This window comes from Triturus cristatus, chromosome 4_1 (genome assembly GCF_964204655.1).
Source record: "Triturus cristatus chromosome 4_1, aTriCri1.1, whole genome shotgun sequence".
NCBI classification, from domain to species: Eukaryota; Metazoa; Chordata; class Amphibia; order Caudata; family Salamandridae; genus Triturus; species Triturus cristatus.
In genome coordinates, this window is record NC_140585.1 from 1,077,773,652 (window position 1) to 1,077,795,580 (window position 21,929).

The following is a 21,929-nucleotide window of genomic DNA, read 5'->3' on the forward strand; positions in this document are numbered from 1 at the left end:
GTTGTCCATTCCAAGCATTACTATTAAACTCCCACACACCTTGTCTCTCTTTTGTATTTCATGGCAGTTTGAAGAATGCTGTGCTTCCCAATATCTTAAATGTACTGACCCGTCCTACATTAATTCTATAAACGCATCCCCTCCACCCCAACTACTCAGAGCATGTGGTAAATTATTATATGTAACCCCAAAGAATATCTATACCATGTGTTTTTTTCAACTTGTAAATCTTGAAAAAGTGGTAATATGGTATCTGGGACAATGGAATGTGGACTGCCATAATACTGATGTTGTAGAACCATGATTGGTAAGGGATGTTCTTTGAGGGAATGTTGCTATTTGAAAAGAGAGAAGACTGGAGCAGCTGCAAGATAGATGCCTGGGATGTTTCTCCATATCCTGTATATGCTTTTAAACCATTTAGAACTTGTAAGGACTGGAGTCTCTTCAGTTCAACGGAAATAAGACTTTTACAGGTAATTTCCGATTCACTGAGTTTTATCTTGGAATTTTAAGTTACTAGTTGTGTGTGAATGCACGATTCTGGAAATTATTGGTGTACTTTACATTCGCCTACAACCCTGTAAATAATAATCAGGCTCTTAAGATTTTTTTTTTAATAAATATCATTAAACTTACCAGATTCTGCGCTTCCCCTGCCTTAACACCACCAGCTGTGCCTTCCACAATTGGTCCTTATAATTTTCTTTCAGTGTTCCAATTTGATTTCAAGTGCAGGACCTCCTAAGTGTCCAGGATATCTCGCCGTTGGTTAGACAGCAGGTCTCTCACATTCTTCTTAAGGTAACTAAATAGTTTTTTTTTACAGTTTTTTCATTGTTGAACTACTGGAATGGAGTCCAGTTAAGGATCAATAAGTTGAGAGAATGCAAGATATGACCGTTGTATGTTCCACTGCTTTGTGGTTTGTAAATGGCATTATTGTTTGTTTAGTTTAAGGAAATGTCCTGCTAGGCAAATGTCATTCTTATTGAAGCACGCTTCAAGCTGTAGAATGTTCTTTACATTCATCCCTTCTTCTTTCCTGTATGGCTTCCCAAGCCAGTTCATCATTGCAATCAGTGTCTCTACTTGGCCATGTACAGTACGGACTGTGTGGTAATACACCAACTCTGAGCAGAGAACACCTCATTTACACGCTTCGACTGACTGTAAACATGCCACAATAATTTTGTATCCAAAACATCCTGTTCACTTACAAATTAGGTACTTGAAGAGGTAAGGAATGTGGTGGCATAAAGACATTACGCTTGATCTCTAATTGAAGGCACAATGTAAACTTCATAACTTTAAGTTCAATTTCTTTTTCATAAACATAGAAACTGGGAATGGAGAACTGCTCCAGTGGCCTGTGTAAGCTGCCAAAGCAGGGCAATAATAAAATATTACTGATAATTTTGACACTACTACAACAACAACTACCAGCATACTACTACTGCTACTACTACTAATAATAATAATGATAATGATATTGATAATAGTAACAAGAAGAAGACTTTGTTTTGGGTGGTGCTTCATACCTCACTGATCCTGGTGGTAAACACTGTAAATAGCAGATACTACTATTACTCAATTTAACCCCTTGCGTGCTCATGACGGAACCACTCCATCATGAGCCACGGGCGGCGTGTGCTCATGACGGAGTGGTTCCGTCATGCTGCGGCCGCTCCTCCCACTTGGCACTGATTCCCCGCCTGTGCGGGCGAAATAGAGAGTGGGCGGAGTCGTGACGGAACCACTCCGTCATGAGCACAGTTCGCCCGTGACTCATGACGGAGTGGTTCCGTCACGAGCATGGCGGCGCCGCGCTCACTCCGCACCCCCCCAGCGCCGCAGCAGAATTCGCGCCGCGGCGAAGGGGTTAAAAGGCATTAGTTCCACTGTCCTCCAATGAGTAGAATGTTGAGTTGACCTCCAGATCTCTTCAAATTTATCAAAGAGGCAGCAAAGTATAACAAAAAACTGCACCCTCCCTGCATTATATTTTCAAGGGTTGATCAAAAGTGATTCGTTTCATCCCATATCACTGTGCTGTATAACATTATATGATATACCTTAAACATACTCTGACTATCAAATGTCACTGGAATTCACTTGACCATAAGTCTACAGCATACAAATTGACATCCTCAGATCTTTCTGCAGACATATAGTCCATCTCTCCTCAATATAGTCACCCATTTACTACATCTACAGCTCGGAATGGTCATTAAAATATTCCCAATTATACTATCCCTATTTTGTCTTTGGTACTTCATTTTTAGAACAGTCTGCACATGGATATATTCATACTGTATAGGGAAGCACACATTCAGCAAAATAATGTTACTTTCTTAAGCTGTCAATCAGCCACTCCCTATGTAGCACAGCAATGCATTAGGTTTGATTGATTGTGTGACTGTAGACATGAGGTGCTGTTTATAATTGAAAACCATCAATTACAGCCACACCCTCAGCACACAAACCATTCAATGGAGTCAAAAAAAGAGCAAGGCATCAACCCACCCTTTCCTCTTTAATTGAAAACCATCAATTACAGCCACACCTTCAGCACAAGAGCCCTTCAATGGAATCCTGTTGCTTTCAAGCGCCACTATTATGCCTGCAAACACAAGAGCAAGGCATCAACCCTTCCTTTCCTCTTTTGAGAAGCACGCCACAACAAAAATGATGCCTCATCATACAGACAGAAAAATTAGGAGGGAAATACCCCCACTTGCCAACAGTCCAGCAAAACATCCGCCTACGCAGAGACAGACATACACAGCAATTACATGATTTTGTGTGTGAAATGCTGGCATCCGTTTTACTTTGGGACATATTTAGGCACTGCAGGGCTGCCATGTGTGCAAAGGTAAGCTTTGCACATGTTTCACATATGCCTTAATCAAGGGGTTTAAAAGTATACATTTAGATGAGTATTTTTCCCTTATTGATGAACAGAAATAGTGCAGATTCAAGTTTAATGAGAAACACATTTGGGTTTTTAGTTGGAAGTGCTAAGCAGGATGATCAAGTAAAGGGGAAACAGGACAATGTGCAGGGCCACTCAGAGCAAATTCCTTCCATGTAAGCACCTCAATTATTCAAGGCTCAGCAGAAATTGAACAACATATGCATGAGTTTGCCTTACTGAAAAACTATTCCATATATTTTGCAACATGTCGAACACTAAAGCACTATTCTGTTTCCATGTCACAAGGGGAATGCTCACGATGTGTGTCCTCTTCCACAACTACTTTAATGCAAGAATTGCAATGCATTTAGGATATAGCATATGTTCATGAAAGAGCCATCAAGAACCATGGGCCCCATGTACGAACTGTAGTGTTGGCGATTACCAAATAATGAAGTTTTGCGATTCACTATTTGATAATCGCAAACACTGATGTACTGAAATGTGTTTTACACTTTTTGTGATTCCTAGTGGGTCGCAAATATACCTACCACATGAATATTAGTGAGGTAGGTGGCAGTTTGTGACCTATTGAGAATCACAAAGGTCAAAGGGATGGTGGTCTTCTGGGGTTAGCAGACCATCATGTCTGTGATTGCTTATAAATAAACAATCTTAAAATAAAAAATTCAGCCATTCACTTGGGGACCCCTTCCCATTTGCGAATGGGTTACCATCAAATTTGAGTTGGTTGGTAAAGTTCAAATATTTTGCGACCGCATTTCTGTTGCAAAACATTTGTACACACCGTTGAGATTCGGTATAAGGAAGGGACGTCCTAAACATGCCCCTTAGAAATACCAAATCTCATACACAAATTGGGATCCAGTAATATGTAAACGAATCACAATTTGTGTTTTGTACATTTGTAAAAGCATGTTTGTGGTTGGAAACGACCCGATCAGCCATTTCCAACTGATAAAATGATTCATACACATGGCCTTATAGGTAGAAATCCTTTCTATAATGTGCTCAGCATTACATATAGTCCTTCAGGTTACGGGTTCATCTACTTCACTGTTTGGATATATGTATATCATTCTCATTTGTTAGATTTCAAAGCATGCAATATCTACTAGCTTTCTGAAAATCAACACCTGATTATCTTGTATTTGGAACCACTGACAGCATTTTGACTATAACTGACATACTCTAAGTATACAAGACCCATCCCTGTATTAATGGATATATTTCCAGTATTTTCGCTGTTATCACAGTTTGTAGAACACAGTTTCCAGGTATTGGCATGTTACACACTATGCAAAGCTCCACATAAATGTAGGAAATGTAATTATCATAGTGATTGTCCTTGTCTTTTCTTACTTAGAGCTTTTGAAAATGGACATTCTTGAGTAGACTGAGAACTGCTAAACTGTGAAAGCCACATGTTTCCTCATAAAGCAACATGACTGTGCTCTCTTGGTGCGGCCTCCGCTAATGTGGAGCTGGACTGAGTGCATTTTATCATTTTAGATTGATTGCATCTTGGTTAAGTATGAAATTAGGGGCAGGAAATGTTCGCTCAATATTGAAAATTACAATGATGCAGCTCAAATAGCTCCTTTGACTCCAGACAGCACTACTGTAAGTCCTATGTAGCATATAGATAATTATTATAAATATTTGAGTTGGAGTAAAGGGATTGTGGTAATAAATATTATGAGAATGCAATCAATTCTATAACTTTGCCTGAAAAACTCAAACCTACAATCAAAGTATAGTTACCCCTTTAAATTTTGAATTGTGTTACATTGAATATTGGGTGTCTATGCTGCGTTCAGTGAAATAACAATATTGACACTTGAAATTGAATTGGATAATGGCTCACCTTTTAGTGATCCAGCCTAGCCATCTGCCAGTACAAAAAGCTTCAAAAGGAGCACAAGCAATACCAAGCAAGAAGGGAAGGGTTGCACTTTACCTATTCCCATTCCACTTTCCCCATTTAGACCACTGGCCTTCTTGTCCCTATGTATGTGGTCAATGACAGAGGCAGTAAGAGACAAAAGAGTGTATTGTTCCCATTGGTTCTACATCACAAGGTTAGTACATTCTGAGAACTTGCTTAGAACAGGTTAATATCAATCCTGATCAATGTATTCTGACACTACTCTCCCCTAGATCTTAGAGGTCAAAACTAAATTACAATGGCATGTCAGTTTAGTCAAATCAGAGAATAAGGTGCTACTTTTAGAATGAACTGCAATGAAAGAAGGTAACATGTTAAAGTCAAAGAAGAGAGATGCAGGTAAAGTACCTTTACCCACAGATTCCAATAATGCTGATTTATGACATTACAACTTACTTCGAGAGCAATCAAGTTATTTCAACTTACCTGTTCTGTGATGACTAGTCGTGCCATTAGCAGCTTCAGAATGAGTTTCTAGAGACCTTAAGAAGTTTGCATTATTTCTTAGTTAGAGGCAGTTATATTTTCTGTGCAAACCTGTTACTTTCCCTGATAAGCAAAAAGGTAGCTTTTGTTTTGTCGTATTTATTTGGGAACATGTTAAAGTGCATTATTTCATTAGTAGAGATAAATAAGCATTGTCTTTTTACTTTTTTGCCGTCTGTGATGAAATGTGGAAATTATTTAACAGAAAATATGAATTATTTTTAACACATTTAATCTCAAGGTAGTTGAGAATGGTTTGGCACAGGTGAAAAAGCCATCTTAAATATATCAAGGGATGTGAAGCAAATTGAAGGATGTTTCGACACAAGTGGTCAATTCCCTTTTAAATGTGATGAGCGGATAGAGTTAGTGGTGCAGTTGGATCATCATGTATCTGAATGTCATTCAGAAATGACCAAAGTATTAGTAGCTTGGCATAAGGTGGACGTGAATTGAGTTTTGAGACTCCAAAGTCAATTAATTTAGGCAGTATAAAAAGGCCCATGTCTAAAGAAGAGACAGAATGAAGTTGTGCAAAAAGGTCATGATTTTATTGTTGAAGGTCAGGTCATTTTACAAAAGACTGTAAAAGATAATCACAGTTATTAAAAAGTCAACCATTGGCAATATTGCCCATCGAAAAGGCCACAGCCAGTGGAAAAAACAAGTTTAATCAACAATGTAATTAGCAGCCTTTTTGAGTGAACAAATTTTGTCAGTTTACAGAGAGCTAGTTATTTCCATGCTATGACACATATGGAAACTGGCATGAAGATGATTTTACCAGATGGTTAGGAGAAGGTGATATCAGGGCTGTTTATGTTCTGGCATTCAGTAAGTTTTATAAACATTAACTTTGCTGGAGTTCTTGAAAATTCCTGTAATAAAGAAAATGCTAATGAGCTTAAGGCATTGTGCATCAAAAATAGAAACTTTCAGATAGCACCAGAGAAAACCTTGACTCATGGATTGATTAGGCACTCAGTCCCCTGTTGCTTCACTGTTACTGTTACTTTTTCCCCTAAAAGTAGGTGAGCTGAGAATGTGTATAGACTATACAGCTCTAAAGTAAACCATTTAAAAAGATTTATGCCTTGTTCTGTTAGATCAGATCTGAAACAAACAGATGTCTACAAAGTTGGACCTCAAGAGAGCTTACCATCTAGACAAAGTACAAGATGGTGATGAATGGAAACAACTTTTCACACTAAGTTTCTGTTAGTTTGAATACAAAGTCATGCTTTCAGATTCTGCAATGCTCATGCAAAGTTTGAGCATTAAATTGATGATTTGATCATTGGCCAACACCATTTCAGGCAATGCTGTTCATAGTTTTTGGGCTTTGCCAATTTGCATAAGAGGTTTATTTAGTTATTTTCTGAAATCCTCAACAAGTGACTATGAAAGAGAGCAGTTTTCTTTGCTCAAAAGAATCATCAGGGTTTTTATTTTATGAAGGAATGGTTTCTTAGTTTTCTAAGTTTGCACCATTCTAATATAGATTTTTTTGTTATTGTTGTCATGGATACTTCTTATCATACTACCTGAGCTGTCTTATCTCAGATAAATCCTAACAATGGACAGGGTCACACAGTCGCTTACTTTACCTCCAGAAATATCACCAGCAGACTTAAAATACTCGATCACTGTTAAAAAACTCTTGGCCACTAACCGTTCTTTGAAGAGTGGAGACATCATTTGTTGGTGTATAATGCACTGTAGAAGTAAATACTGATCACAGACATTTGAAGCTCCTGAAACCAGCCAATGTAGGTACTCCAAGCCAACTCAGATGGACCTTGTTCTTGAGGTTAATTGTGTTTCTATTTCAGGGGGAAAGAGACTTGGCATTTTAGGCTTGACTATTCCAATAAGAGAATGACAACTTTTGATTCCCATATGGCTGGTTCCTGTCTGATGTGGGATGGTGGGCACAAAAACAGTTGGCTTGGGCTGCGACCAGATCAATTACCAGTGGCTGGTATTAATCCATACAATCCACCATTAACCTTACTCAGGGTGATGCAATAAGTGCAATGGATGGGCCCAGATCTGGGTCTCCTGCTGCAATATGCTGATGAAGGTGTAATAGGCTGAATCTGGTCTGAGGCTGCTTGTATTCCTCTTCCAAAGAACCATGGCCTGGCTGCTATTAGATGTCAGTATACCAAATGGCCAAGGAAAATGATGGACATGGCTGCTGTCCAAAGTTGTTACCAGTGGCAGCGGTTAATTCAAGAAATTCATCCATCAATTCTTTATTTGCTCATTGCAATGTATTGGGCACAATTAGTCATACATAGCACAATATGTGAGCCACTGTGGAGATGAAGACTGTGCTTTAGCAGACTGTGGATTTTGAATTATACTAACTAATTATACTAACATAAATAAATACAAAAATCAATAAATAAATAGATTTAAAAAACTGGTGACCACCAAATTAAAAAAAAAGTGCCATGGTAAGATTGAGACAAAATGTAAATCTGCACAAAACTCTAAAATGATGAATCACTAAAAACAAGTTTGAATAAACAATGAATGTCTGCGGATCAGATGAAATTGATATAGACTGAAAGTTTGAGAGCACTTAGTATTAAAACATGATCATTAAACTCATCCAGCGTATCTAAGACTAAATAGAATTCTCAAGAGGAAATAAGGCAAAGGGGGGAAATACATTTTTACATTGTAGTTACAGAGGGCAATGAAAACATTACTGTTTGGTTAGGGATGTTTTACTCATAATGATAACATTTCCTCCTGCTCATGTAACAATGACTCTTAAAGCTTTTATAAGAAGATGGTAAAATATGACCTTTGTGGTAGCTGGGTGCACAGGAAAGGATGGATACTACAACTTTGCTGCAAGGGCGCCAATAGGAAAGTAAGATGTGACTGCGGGAATACAATTAATTAACTGCATACTTATATTTCATTGTCAATGCTAAACTCTGCATGAATATTGCTATTCTTTCAAAGCAAATACAATAGCTGGAACCTAAATGAGAATTCCTGCACAAATTGAAAGCAAAATTAAATAGGTTTAAATCTCAGGAATATTGTTATGTCAGAGCAGTCATTTCCACATTTGCATAGTTGTGTACCCTTTTTATCTGCCTTGAAGTAGTTTCAAAGGAAGACAGGCTTTCTTTTATTTATGTTGTAACTATAATTTAGCATGGAGTCAGCATGCCTTCTAATGTTTGCTGGATTTGCGTTACCATACAGAAGTGTGTATATTAAGAAAATACATGGTAGATGAAAACCGAAAGAGCAGAACTTGGGTTTTTCACCATGTTAGGACTCATTTTAACAAGTGTATCTCTAGACAGGTCTTAGTCATAAGGTAGATTGATCAAACTGCAGGTCACAGCTATGCACTGCAATACAAGTCCACAGTCATAAATGTATGACACGTCACAATATTAATTTTTGACTAAATTAATGAGGAAGGCGATCAGTCAATCAATCATAGTACTTGTAAAGCGCACTACTTACCCGTGAAGGTCTCAAGGCGTTGGTGGGGGGGGGGAATGCTGCTACTGCTCAAAAAGCCATGTCTTGAGGAGTGTTCTGAAGGTCAGCAGGTCTTGGGTCTGCCGTAGGTGGATGGGGAGGGTGTTCCAGGTCTTGGTGGCGAGGTGGGAGAACGATCTGCCATCGTAGGTCGCTCTTCGGATGCGGGGGACTGTGGCGAGGGCGAGGTCGGCAGAGTGAAGCTGGCGGGTGGGGGTGTAGAAGCTGAGTCGTCTGTTGAGGTACGCTTGTCCGGTGTTGTGGAGTGCACTGTGTGTGTGGGTGAGGAGCTTGAAGGTTATCCTCTTGTTGACGGGGAGCCAGTGCAGGTCTCTCAGGTGGGGTGTGATATGGTGAGGGATGTTGAGGATCAGGCGTGCAGAGGCGTTCTGCATGCATTGAAGTCGTTTCAGGAGATTGGCCGAGCCTCCTGCGTAGAGGGTGTTTCCATAGTCCAACCTGCTGCTGACAAGGGCCTGGGTGACCGTTCTTCTCGTTTCGGTGGGGATCCACTTGTAGATCTTGCGGAGCATGCAGACGGTGTTGAAGCAGGAGGAGGAGACTGCGCTGACCTGCTTTGTCATGGAGAGGGTGGAGTCGAGGATGACCCCTAGGTTGCGTGCGTGGTCGGTGGGTGTTGGAGCTGTTCCCAGTGCGGTCGGCCACCAGGAGTCGTCCCAGGTCGAGGGGGTGGATCTGAGGATGAGGACTTCTGTCTTGTCCGAGTTCAGCTTCAGTCGGCTGTGGATTTTATTTTGTTGTAGGTAATTTATCAATCAATAAACCAACTCAGATTTGTAGAGCATGGATATTCACCCATGAGGGTATTCAGGCACAAGGTTTTTGCTGGGATCAGCCAAAAAGCAAGGTCTTGAGTCCCTTTCTGAATTCCGGGAAAGAGAATTGTTAGAAATGGGATATGGTTGGTTAGGGCATGCGTCTAAGCCAGGAAACCACCACTCTAGCCAGGGCTAGGGAGTTACACGCTGAAGATAACCCCTGCTCACCCCCTTGGTAGCTTGGAAGAGCGGTCAGGCTTATCCCAGAGGCAATGTGTAAAGCATTTGTGCAACACACTCACACAGCATTGACACACTAGGCACACCACAAAAGAAACTCCACACGCGGTTATATATAAAATAGCCTTTGTATTACTCATAAAACACATTAGAACGTAATCACATATATACACTGTGCTACCTGGCACTTAGTATGACTTTACAGGGATTATATACACCACTAGGCCAATTGGGCCACTGTCATAACATCACAACTCAGTTAGTGAAGACAACCAGTAACTACTGGTAAGGGTACACTTTGCATGAACACCTTAGGCAAAACATAATCAGCAACGGTGCACCATAGTGAACACTGGTCACAGTACACATCTCATGAGGCATGAACATCAGAACAATACTTAGAATAGCACATTAAGCATGGCCACATCCTCAGTAGTGCATCCCAGTAAACACATAACACATCATGCCCCTCTTAGGCATATGTAGGTCACCCTTACTCAACATCTAGGGTGCAGCCCACACAATGTAATCTCAATTACATGAGACCATCGGGCCTGTGGGGCAATAGTTCACTTTGCCCTGGTGATAAACCAACCCTCAGGGCCATGCACCCCAACCCCAATCTCCACCAGCCTCCACCGATAGGGCACCTTACTCCTGTGCCGCTATTTAGGCAATGCGGTACTATTGGGAAAATCCTGTCTCCTTTGGGACAAAGGGGGCCTCTGTCAAGGGCTCACCCCAAGCTTCTGAAAACAACAATTTCCCCGACATGTGTAACATCAGTAGGTGAGGCACCTGCTCTGCCCACGTTGGCCGGGGACCTCCCTGTATCCACTGGACTGGCCCCCGGGAGTGCAAAGCCCGCAGTCAGCTATTGCCAAAGCCCTACCAACGGCAGCTGCCCGCTACCACCCGGGGCAGCTGCTATTCTGGTAAGTCGGGTGCCGCAGACTGAACTAGCTCTCTGGGTTTTGGGGAAGTGTGGGACTGCTCTGGCCTTCCAGGAGCTCCCACCACTCACCCGCCTTCAATGAAATGGCCTTGTAGCATGTCCGGAGTCCTTGGGGCCTCTGGCCGCCCCCAGCTGTCTTTGACCTGGAGATGCTGCTCCCACCTGTTGTGCGCTTGGTGGCTTCCTCCTTCCTTTTGCTGCCTGGGGAGCCCGCGAGGCTCCGACTCAATCTCGCTGCCACAACAGACTCGGCAACATGTGGGGCTCTCCTCGTCACCACGGGGTCCCCGCCCCAAACCAGGCACGACTGTGCCTGACTTCCGGTGGCCTATTCCGGCTAGCACCTGTTGGCTTGCCGTGCCCGGCAACGGCCCCGCCCACAACCAAACCCTCCTTGCCTGACTTCCGCTTCTGGGGGGTGTCCTTAAGCAGAGCAAAGTCTCCGTTGACGGGGCTCCTTCACGAATTTACCGGTGCCCACCATGCACTTCTGGCCACAGTGCTCGTTATGAGCACAGTTGGAGCCCTCTTCTCGGGCTCTGGGGACAAGAGCAAAGCACCAACCACATGCAGCACTGAGCAGGGGGCACGACACTCACACTGGCTGCTCCCCCTTCTCTCAAGGACTCGACGGCAGCACCCTCACTCGTTCTGGTCAGGGAGCAGAGCAAAAAGTGCTCCTCCCAAGATTCTGCAGCCTCTGCTTGGAGTCAGAAAGTAGTCACCTGGCGCTAAATCCCAGGATTCACCTAGGGCAGAGCTGGGCCCAGGTAGGCCAGCTCAAAGGGCCCTCCAGCAGTGGGGAAATCCTTTGTGGCGGTTGCTCCTGGCGCCCAGCAGCCCTCTTCTTCCTTCAGATCCAAGTAAGTCCCAACAGCACAACATTTTCATGGGGTCACAGCCCCAATACTTGTACCAGTCAGTGTCTTTGTTCTTCCACCTGGCACAGGCCTAAGCCCAGTCCAAACTAGTTCTGGGGGCTCTTAAGAACATCTTTACAGTGCACAACAACCTCCTTTGTCAGTGCAGGCGCTGGCCCCAGACACACCACAGGGGGGCCAAGCCAGCATTGTGGAAGGCAGGAACAGTCCTATTTAGGGTCAGGTGCTACCCCTCCCACTTCTCCAAATGCAGATTGGCCTATTCAGTCTTGCACTGACTCATCCAGCCCCTCTGGAGCCACTGCACCTCCCCAGCCCCTGTCATCCAGAGCCAGACATGCAATACACATCAGGCAGGCACAAAGACACATAGCACACAGAAATGTCCACTTCTAAAAGGGGCATTTCTAAAATAGTGATAATAAATTTGCGAATAGCATTACGCAGCATTTATTACCACTATTCCAAACATGCCAAACTTGATCATGCTACTCCTCTCCTGTCAGGAATTACCACTGAAACACATATCGGGGTATCTCCAATGCATTCCTATGAGAGGGCAGCCTCACAGTAGTGAGAAACCAAATAGGCTGTTTGTCACTACCAGAACATGCTACACAGTTAAGACACATATCCTACCTTTTACCTACAGCGCACCCTGCCCATAGGGTCAGCTAGGGCCTACCTGGGGTGACTGATATGTGGTAAAAGGGGAGTCATAGACGTTGCAACCACTTTCCGTGACACGTCACAGTGGCAGTAAACTGCGCGCGCAGGCCCTGCAATGGCAGAGGCCTGAGACAGGTTTGAAAGGCTACTTTGGTGGGTGGCGCAAGCAGCGCTGCAAGCCCACCCCTAGCATTTATATTACTGGCCTTGGGTATATGAGATACCACTTCACAATGGACTGATAGGTTAAATAAATATGCCAAACAGGTATAGACCAATCTTACCATGTTTACCATAGTGAGCACATGCAATTAACCACTGGACAGCAGTGATAAAGTGCCCAGAGTCCCCCAACACCAGGTCAGAAAAAATACCAGGAGGTAGGCAAAAGTTTAATGGTCAGAGGTGAAGGGGAAGGTTGTTCCAGGACTAGGTAGTGAAGTAGGAGATGGATCGTCCTCCATTGTAGCTAGTTTGATGCTGGGAGTATGAGCAACATTGAGGAAGATGGAGCACAGGTGTCTGGAGGGTTGTTGAAAGTTCAGGTGGAGATTGATGTATGATGGCCCTTGGTCATGAAGGGCCTTGTAGGCATGTATCAGCATCTTGAATTGGCATCTTTTCCAGAGGGGAAGGCAGTGGAGGATCCCTAGGTGAGGGGTGATGTGGGTCCACTTGGGAGCTGAGTTCCTTATCGTCTGGAGTCTCTTCAGAAGCTGGGTGGAGATTCCTGCATAGAGCGCATTGCCGTAGTTCAACTGGCTCATGAGTAGGGCTTGAGTGACGGTTTTCGTGGTGTTGACAGGAGCCATCTGAAACGCTTTCGGAGCATGTGAAGAGTGTGGAAGCAGGTGAAGGAGACTGCATTGATCTAGCATGTCAATGGAGAGTTTGCTGTCCTGGATGATGGCAAGTTTGCGGGCGTGGTCTGTAGATGTGGGTCGAGTTTGGAGAGCCACCAGGCGCCGTACCATGGGAGGTGTATTTCCCAAAAATCAGCACTTCTGTCTTTTCCGTGTTGAGCTCCAGGCAGTTGTTCTTCATCCAGTTGGCAACACATATTATGCAGTTGTGAAACCTGGTCCTAGTGGTGAAGGGGTCTTCTGGGAGCAATAGGATGACTTGGGTGCTGTCCCCATAGGATATGATGTTGAGCCATGGGTTCTGACGATGTCTGCCAAGGGTGTCATGTAAATGTTGAACACAGTGGGACTAATAAATGAGCCTTGAGGGACGCCACATATGGTGGTCTGGGTTCCAAGGTGAAGGGTGGTAGGCAGATTCTTTGGGTTCGTCCACAGAGAAAGGATGAGGTTCAATTGAAGGCATCTCCTTGGATCCCGATGTGGTGGAGGCTGTTGATGAGTGTGTGGTGGGATACTGTATCGCACGCTGCTGAGAGACCACTGTTTCACCCCAGTCAAGGAGAGTTCTGATGTTGTTGGTGGCCATGATCAGGGCAGTCTCAGTGCTGTGGTTGGCATGGAAACCGAATTGAGAGGTGTCCTGCAGGTTTTTTCTCTCCAGGTGTTCAGTAAGTTGGCGGTTGATGGCCTTCTCTACTACTTTGGCGGGGAAGTGGAGTAGAGAGATGGGGTGACAGTTTTTGAGTTTGCTGGGGTCAGAAGAGGGTTTCTTGAGGAGCGTCCATACTCTGTGTGTTTTCATCCATAAGGGAAGGCGGCCCTTATGATGGATCTGTTTGAGAATAGAAATTAGTTTGCAGCTTGTTTCCTTGTTTCCGAGGTTGAAGAAGTGGTGACAGCAGTGGACTGGGGGTGCTCCCAAGTGAATGGAATTCATGATGGCTGTGCTGCCCTTTGTTCCCATGTGGTGAGTGGGAGGTTGTAGAGGTCAGTGGGGTGGGGTTTGAGGTAGGCCTGGGCGGTAAATTCTGTTCCGCTCACGGAATTTGGGTAATTTTGCGTTCCGCGGAATTGCCCAAAATTCCGCGATCCTCGGTTTTGCAGAATTTTTGGCTTGTTCGCACTTTAAAAATGCGTGTTTGCGAGATATTTCCCCCTGAGCATGCAAACAGCATTTGTGAACAGGAAAAAAGCATGGCAAACGGGCGGAACAAGCAATTCTAGTGAAGGCCTCGCAAAGTCAGACAGCTGTTGAACAAGGACTCAGTGAAATAGCTGTTTTGGCAAACTCCATTTTTAACACTCCACTCCTAAATGAATTCAATTTCCAAAGTAAACATAATCACCTGCTCACCGACCTAGGCACCAAGGGCGCACACAATAATCCAGTAGGGGGAATGGCACACCCCAGACCAATTATCATCCTGACTATTGAATAGAAATATATATGTACATGCATATGTATAATATGCAGGGTATGCAAAGTAATACATGATGTACTTATGCTAAAAGATAAGGAGAATGTAAAATGAATACTTCAAAGGTGAGTGGCAAGAGTTGAGTGTATAAAACATCTCTGAGGGACAAGGACTTAAGTGTAAAGTTTACATGTAATGTAAAATTAAGGCCTGATTGTTAGAGAATGCAACAATTTTTAAGGATAGCGTTCTGTTACCATTACTCTATGAAGGTGTTGTGGTTTGTGGGATGGTATTCCAAACAAGATGAAAGGTTAGCAGTACAGTGGTATGCATGGGGTGCACATATTTTGTTTTCAATTTGAAAGATCTGATGCCATTTCATATTTATTTTAGGGTGCAGCCCTGTATTGAGTACTTGTTTTATTCACCATGTTTAAAATTGGGGTATTACTTGAGGGTGTGTATGAACCTCAAGTAATAACCACAACCCTTGTCAGAGTCAACCAATACATTTATTAAATAAACCTGAGCTCAGTCCCCAGAAAGCTATGGCAGAAAAGAAACATGTCACTTATGTTTGTTTCTTCCACAGGTATAGAATGGGTTCTGAGGAGGGTGCTATGGGTGCCAAATCTTTGCCTGGCAGCAGTGTGTGAGTGGGAGTGACTCCTTGCCCCTCCCTAATCAATGAGGTAAAGGTTTCCCAGGGCAACTCTGCCCACTTTTACAGCACTGTCTGTGTGCCCAACTGCAAACAATTCCACAGTGCCCCTCGCATATAAATCCAAGATAGTGAAATCCTTCATCCTTTGTGAAGACTGAAGAGCCTCTTTGCCTTCCCCAGAGGTGCAACCAGGGAGATGAGCAACCCCTCTTCAGGAGTAACTCTAAACCAGTTCCAAGGATAGCACTTCTCCCACTGGCATTGGCGGCTACCTGTCTGACTGGAGGAACAAAGAATACCCCTGCCTGGGTGTCAGCAAGCATTTTCCTGTGAAAGGGTAGCCCTCTTTGAAGTTAATCTACTTCCTGGACACAGCCTAGATGGTATCCTTCCAGAGGAGCCACACACCTTCCCATACTCAAACCTTTCTCCTCTGTCTGGGAGCAGTATTTACAACTCATCAAGGGCTCTATGCAGCAGCCAGGTGACAGTTAGAGTCCATGCAAATGGGGCGCCAGAGGCTTAAGGAAAGGAACAGTTAACTTTCTAAAAGTACCTTTTCCAAAAGACTTATTTCAAATCCAACTTGACCAGTGAGTTGATTTTGTAATTGAACGGGGGAGGAAAGGCACTTTACCAATGGTTAGTAGAAGTGAAGTGCACAGAGTTCTACAACTAGCAAAAGCGGTGAAATAAAATATCTGTAGGTACACCATGCAAAATTGGGTAATTTCTAACAGTACTGAAAACAATGACCACAACCAAAATGCACCCTGCAGCACTAAATTCTTGTTTCAATGGAGGACTGATGCTAGAACTCAGTGCCAGGATACCCATCTGGGTAAACGCTTGCTCCAGATATCTGCCTAACATAATATAACAATTAGATATTGAAGTTAATAATGAAAATGCAAAATGCTTGACTTCCCCCACTAAAACCTAGTGACTTACGCTATTTAATTGAAAGGATTTGTGCAGATTCAACAAAGGGCATTAAAATTAAAAGTAAACATAATGCTACTTTTAAATGGAAACTGAGTCATAACCCTATCTACATAGCCTATGAAGAAAAACATGTAGTGAATTGTTCTTTTCATACCAATAATATAGCTTCTAAAGATCTTAAATATTTCTTCAGAAAACGTTTTGGTGCTGTAAAAAAAAAGACATTTGATTATTTATTTAGGGTTATCTGAGCACACCATAAATCACACACTTAACATTAAAACACTAACTTGCTCACCAAATGTGTTTACCAAATACATCAAATGTACTGCTCAATAACTCACATATGATGTGTCAGATGGCATTGCACATGACATTGATAACATCACTAGCGACAATTTATATATTCAATTCATACAACTGACTTCATGAATGACATCACTATGGATAAAGTATCTTTTTTTGTTTCACTATCTGTTTTTATTTGATAACGTTAAGTTGTTAAATTCTCTTTTCATTGTTATTAATATCATAAAGTCATGAGTATTGCATTTCTTTGGGTAAGATATGGTTTTCATGTTGGGGGTGTCAGATAGGGGTTTCTCCTCATAATTGTTATAGAGAGATTATTTATTAATAGTTGCAGTGTCAAAGAAGACATTGAACTCTATATCAGAGATCCATTTAACCTTGCTACACAAGGTAATAAGGCTCAGTCTACACCTAGAAAAAGGTTTAGCAGATAGCTTTTCTTAATGGAGTCTCATCCAATACCATGGTCTTAGAAATATTATTACCATGGCTGAAAATACAGAGGTGGGGTGGTATGCAGTGGTTTTGAATGCAGAGACTACATTAGACAAACTAGAAAGGTCTTTTCAGTTCTAGACACTCTCCCCTTGGCATGATTTTTCCTTGAATTGTATATGTGTGAATCAAAGTTTTCACATCAACTCTAAAGCTTGTATCATACAAAATCCCTCTGCCTCACTATTTCATATTCAACCATGTCACACAGTACTATTGCTTCTTTTCTCTTTTCATTCTTTTCATGTTAGCTTTGGGACTAGTACTATAAAAAATTGAATGAACAAAGGTATCCATCCCATTAAAATTCCTGGATAAGAGTGTAAGAAACCCTACATCAGATTCATGACTTTGCCACAGTACCTTGGGTACAAGACTTACAAAGAAAAAAGAAAATTATGCCACTCAGCTTCTCATTTTTTAAGGATGATTTCACAATTTGCTCCTAAGATGTAACTGCATATTACTGAAGTACCAGCATATTCACCTCAAAAAGCAGTCCAATGAAATCCTACATCACCGCAAATTAACAAATGAGAACATTGTTGTTGCACTAGAGAAATTGAACCCCTTAAAACTATTGTAAAATGAGTGTTTAGACTACATTAAACTCATGGTCACCCCCATAATTTTAATTTAACCTCCAATGCCACCTCCCTCTCAAAATAATGAAGACATTTATATAATATTACAGATATTTCCCTGGTCAGGAAAACAACTAGACATATTTGTAAGACATTGCAAGCCAACAAATACAAAGGGGAGACAACTTTTCAAATTTGAAATATTTTTTCATGCCTTTAGGAAGCAGTTGCCATCTTCTATGTCTTCTGTCACAGACAAATTGAGATCACCAGCATTGGTGCTGTCAGAATGATTCATCTGATTCCTCTGCTTTTGTTTGCTAGCATGATCTGAGCTACTAAATATTTCACTCAAAAATCTTGAAGGGTATAAGAAATGGGTTTACTAGTCCAGGGGGATGAAACCCTCCTCAAGCAGCAACCACAATGTTTGGTATGGTGAAGTCACAAGCAAACCCTAAATTCACTGGTGCTCAACTCATGAGTAGCTGGCATAGAGCAGTCAGGCTTAACTTAGAGGCAGGGCTATAAGTGGGATGAAAAAACTGGGTGGTCTCTCAAAGGGGCGTGACCAATTAAATTAAGGGTATGGCTTAAAAACACGTAAGCTAAAAATCTGTGTTTAGCATAGTGTGCCGCCCGACTTGTACTTTGCTGTTTATGTCATTGTAACTAGATATATGATACAACAAGTAACATCATACCTACAACAAGTCAGGACTATTGGCTTTGTCAATGGTTGTTAATTGCATAAGATAAATTAGCAGCAACCATGGTTCGAATATTATTGAAAAAACTTACACATAAAGCCCTGGTGACCCCACAACAATGTTGCTGCTCCAGAGTTGAAAAAAGAGAAGGGAAATCTAGCGAGAAAATGACTCTCTTTAAAGGATTTCCCTTCCCCTACAACGCTCACCTGGCATGACGTCATGCCGTAACTTCTCCACTAATGAGAAGTCAGCAGAGTGAGCAGCGCACATCCATGTGCCTGCTGTCTTTGCAGCAGTCCTGAAAAAACAGGCCGCTTGTGCTAGGGTACAAAACAGAGCCCGATACAGACCCGTTTTGAGACACCGGCCCACTTAAAGCCCTGCTTAGAGGCAATGTGCGAAGTTTTTATGGAGCACTTCAAACTGTAACACAGTGAAGACACACCGCAAAGGGGATCCTACACCAGATTAGAAAATAGAGTTGTTTTTAATAACAAACACAAAGCAGAAATGACAAAATACCAATCAGTAGAACCGGAGTCATGCAGGTTTAAAGATTTCACTGGAAATAGTGCCAAAAGCCACAAAGTACCAACTGTGGATACCTGATCCTGCTGGATTGAGACAGAGACACAATTTGAGCCTGACAGTGATGGAGTGTGGGCCAGCAACAGGGACCCAGTTAGGCTCACTGAACTTGAGAAACTTGACGCCTGGAGGCAGAGCATTGCGAGGTTCCGTGCCGAGGATGTGTCAAGCAGTCAAGGCCATGTGTCAGTTCCGAGGAGCTATGAAGCTACATTGCAAGCTCCTACATTGTCGTAAAGGATCCCTTCGACAAGATATTTGCAATGAGAGGGCCTACATCATGGATGCATCATGCATCAACGGTTCCTATGGGGGCTGTGAGGTCACTCCTTGCGCTGGTTAATCCTACGCAGCAGAGGCGATGTGTTGGTTCTTCTCGAGGAGTGCCGCATAGCAGAGGAGATGCATCAGTTCAGCTTGATTCACAGATGGACTGGCAGAGCACTTTCAGGCCCACTTCCAAGGGCCCACGACTTGGGAGGCACCACTTGGCAGGGTAAGTTGGGCTACGCCAAGCTCTGCCCAGTGACCGCTCATCAAGGCACAGCAAAGCTCTCTATTGTGTGTGGCTGTCTAGGAGGAATACGCAGCCCAACTGCCAACTACACCCAGTCATGTGACCCAGTGACAGGCAGCAAGCACTAAATGGCTAAGTCAGGAAGATTCCAACTTTCTAAAAGTCACATTTTTAAACTTGTAAATCAAAGTCCATGAAAGAGTATTTTCCTTTCCAATTCTAAAGACACCAAACATGAACTGGTTATCTGTTCCCAATTGGAGGTTACAGTTTAAAGGGTAACTCCAATGTTATCATATGGGTGAGGTGGCCTTGCAGTAGTAAAAAATGAATGTAATGTTTGTTTCCTTGCCAGGACATTTTTTTAAAGTGAAAAGTTCATGTCCTACGTTTTAAATACATTACACCCTGCCTTGTGTGCTGTTTGGGGCCTATCCTAGGGGCGACCTATATGTATTAAAAGGGAAGGTTTAGGCCTGTGAAAAGGTTTACTTTTGCCAGGTCAAAATTGCAGTTTAATGCTGCACACACAGGCTGCAAGTGAAGGCCTAAGACATGTTTAAAGGGCTACTTAACTGGGTGGCACAATACGCGCTGCAGGTCCACTGGTAGCATTTCATTTACAGGTCCTGGGTACATGTAGTATCATTTTACTAGGGACTTACAAGTACATTAAATATGCTAATTGGGGATAAGCCAATGTTACCATGTTTTAAGGAGGGAGACCATGCACTTTAGCATTGGTCACCAGTGGTAAAGTGCACAGAGTCCTTCGCCCAGCAAAAATGAGATCAGCAAAACATGGAGGAGTGAGGCAAAATATTTAGGGCTATGACCATCCTAAAGTTGATAGGTCTAACAATTGGCATAAAAAAATCAGAATAATTTTCAGTTACATAGAACACATTCCCACAAGGGAATGACATACTAAATGCAGTCAATTCAACAACAAAAGCAAAATTCACATTAGTAACAAAACTGAAAGACCTGAATACACCAATGGATTTTGGGCACAGACAAGATATTCAAGTTGGCTAGAATGATTGTCTATTCTTCTTTGCAGTAAATGTCTGATTCAAGACCTGCTGGTTTCAAGCAATATTTCATTCTTGAGAGGGCAATTTATAATGCAGCCTTCTCAATGCATACAAGATAAAGTGAAGAAAGGTAACCCTTCCATCAGCCATATTAACATCCAAAGAACGTGTTAACTAAAGTTACACACGTTTACTCTATCCTGAATTTTAAAACATCTATGGAAAATGTCCTAAATCTTATTTCCAATGGTGAGACGGACAATTTAAAATAGAAGAGAATCTCCCAACCCTCCAAATCATATTCCCTGACATAACCCTCATCAAAATAACACACTGTGTCTTTGGCATCTCATAAAATTCATTAAGCAGGCAAATTAACTAATGAGAGGCCCTGAAGGTACAAATATTACAATGACTCACTTGACCTCCTGATCATCACATATCTCTCTCCAGCAACGTATTTGAAATAAAGCAAAACAACACCTCTCGACCTTGAAATTGTCCATCACCATTCAAAATATAACTCAACTCTTACCCTTAATGCTCTAACTCATAGCTGAAAAAAAGCTCTCATGTAACCCACTGCTGCCAATTTTATAACGAGCAAATGGAAGGAAGCAGCACTACCAGACTATGTAGAATAGTGGAAATAATTCTGCTATAAACATCATATGGAAGGAGCAGCAAGAGACCTAGATGGACGCTCTGTATGGCATCAAAGATAATCTCACCAAGTATGTTTCCCACACCTCTGTAAAATGCAGAACCTTAGAAGGGTATAAGTCTAAAAGCTCCCATATCCCCACTGATTCCAAAATATTAGAGTGTTGCTCCTTAGCATATACATCACACAATGTCTATCTTCTTGTCTTAAACTCTTATCTGATCTACATCTACCCTGTATTTAAAATGAGTATTGACAGTTTCTACTACAGTCATTAACTACTTGTAAGCATTTCCAAAATGGGCACCTAACCAGAGGGGATGTTCCACCCACTCCACATGGTGCCATTGAGGGAGATGGAACATCAGATGAAGTGTGTGATGTGGTGGCCTTATTGTCAGATTTGCATTCTATACCAGAGTATGTGCAGTGGAATATAATTATTCTCACAATATGCGAAGGTAGAAGAATTATAATGGCTCCATCGAAAAATAAAAACACAGCTGCTGCACACCGAGTATTATTTGCAACTGGCATGCTGTAAGAAAACAAAGGGAGGAGCCCTATAGAGCCCTGCAGATGGGAGATGCTCAACCTTGACGTGGGGATGAGAGCAGGAGCAACCAAAGATTAGGTAGGCTCCACAAAATGTCAAGGAAGACAGATGAGGGCTGGCCCTGTCACAAAGCCACCTAAAAGGAGGGAGCA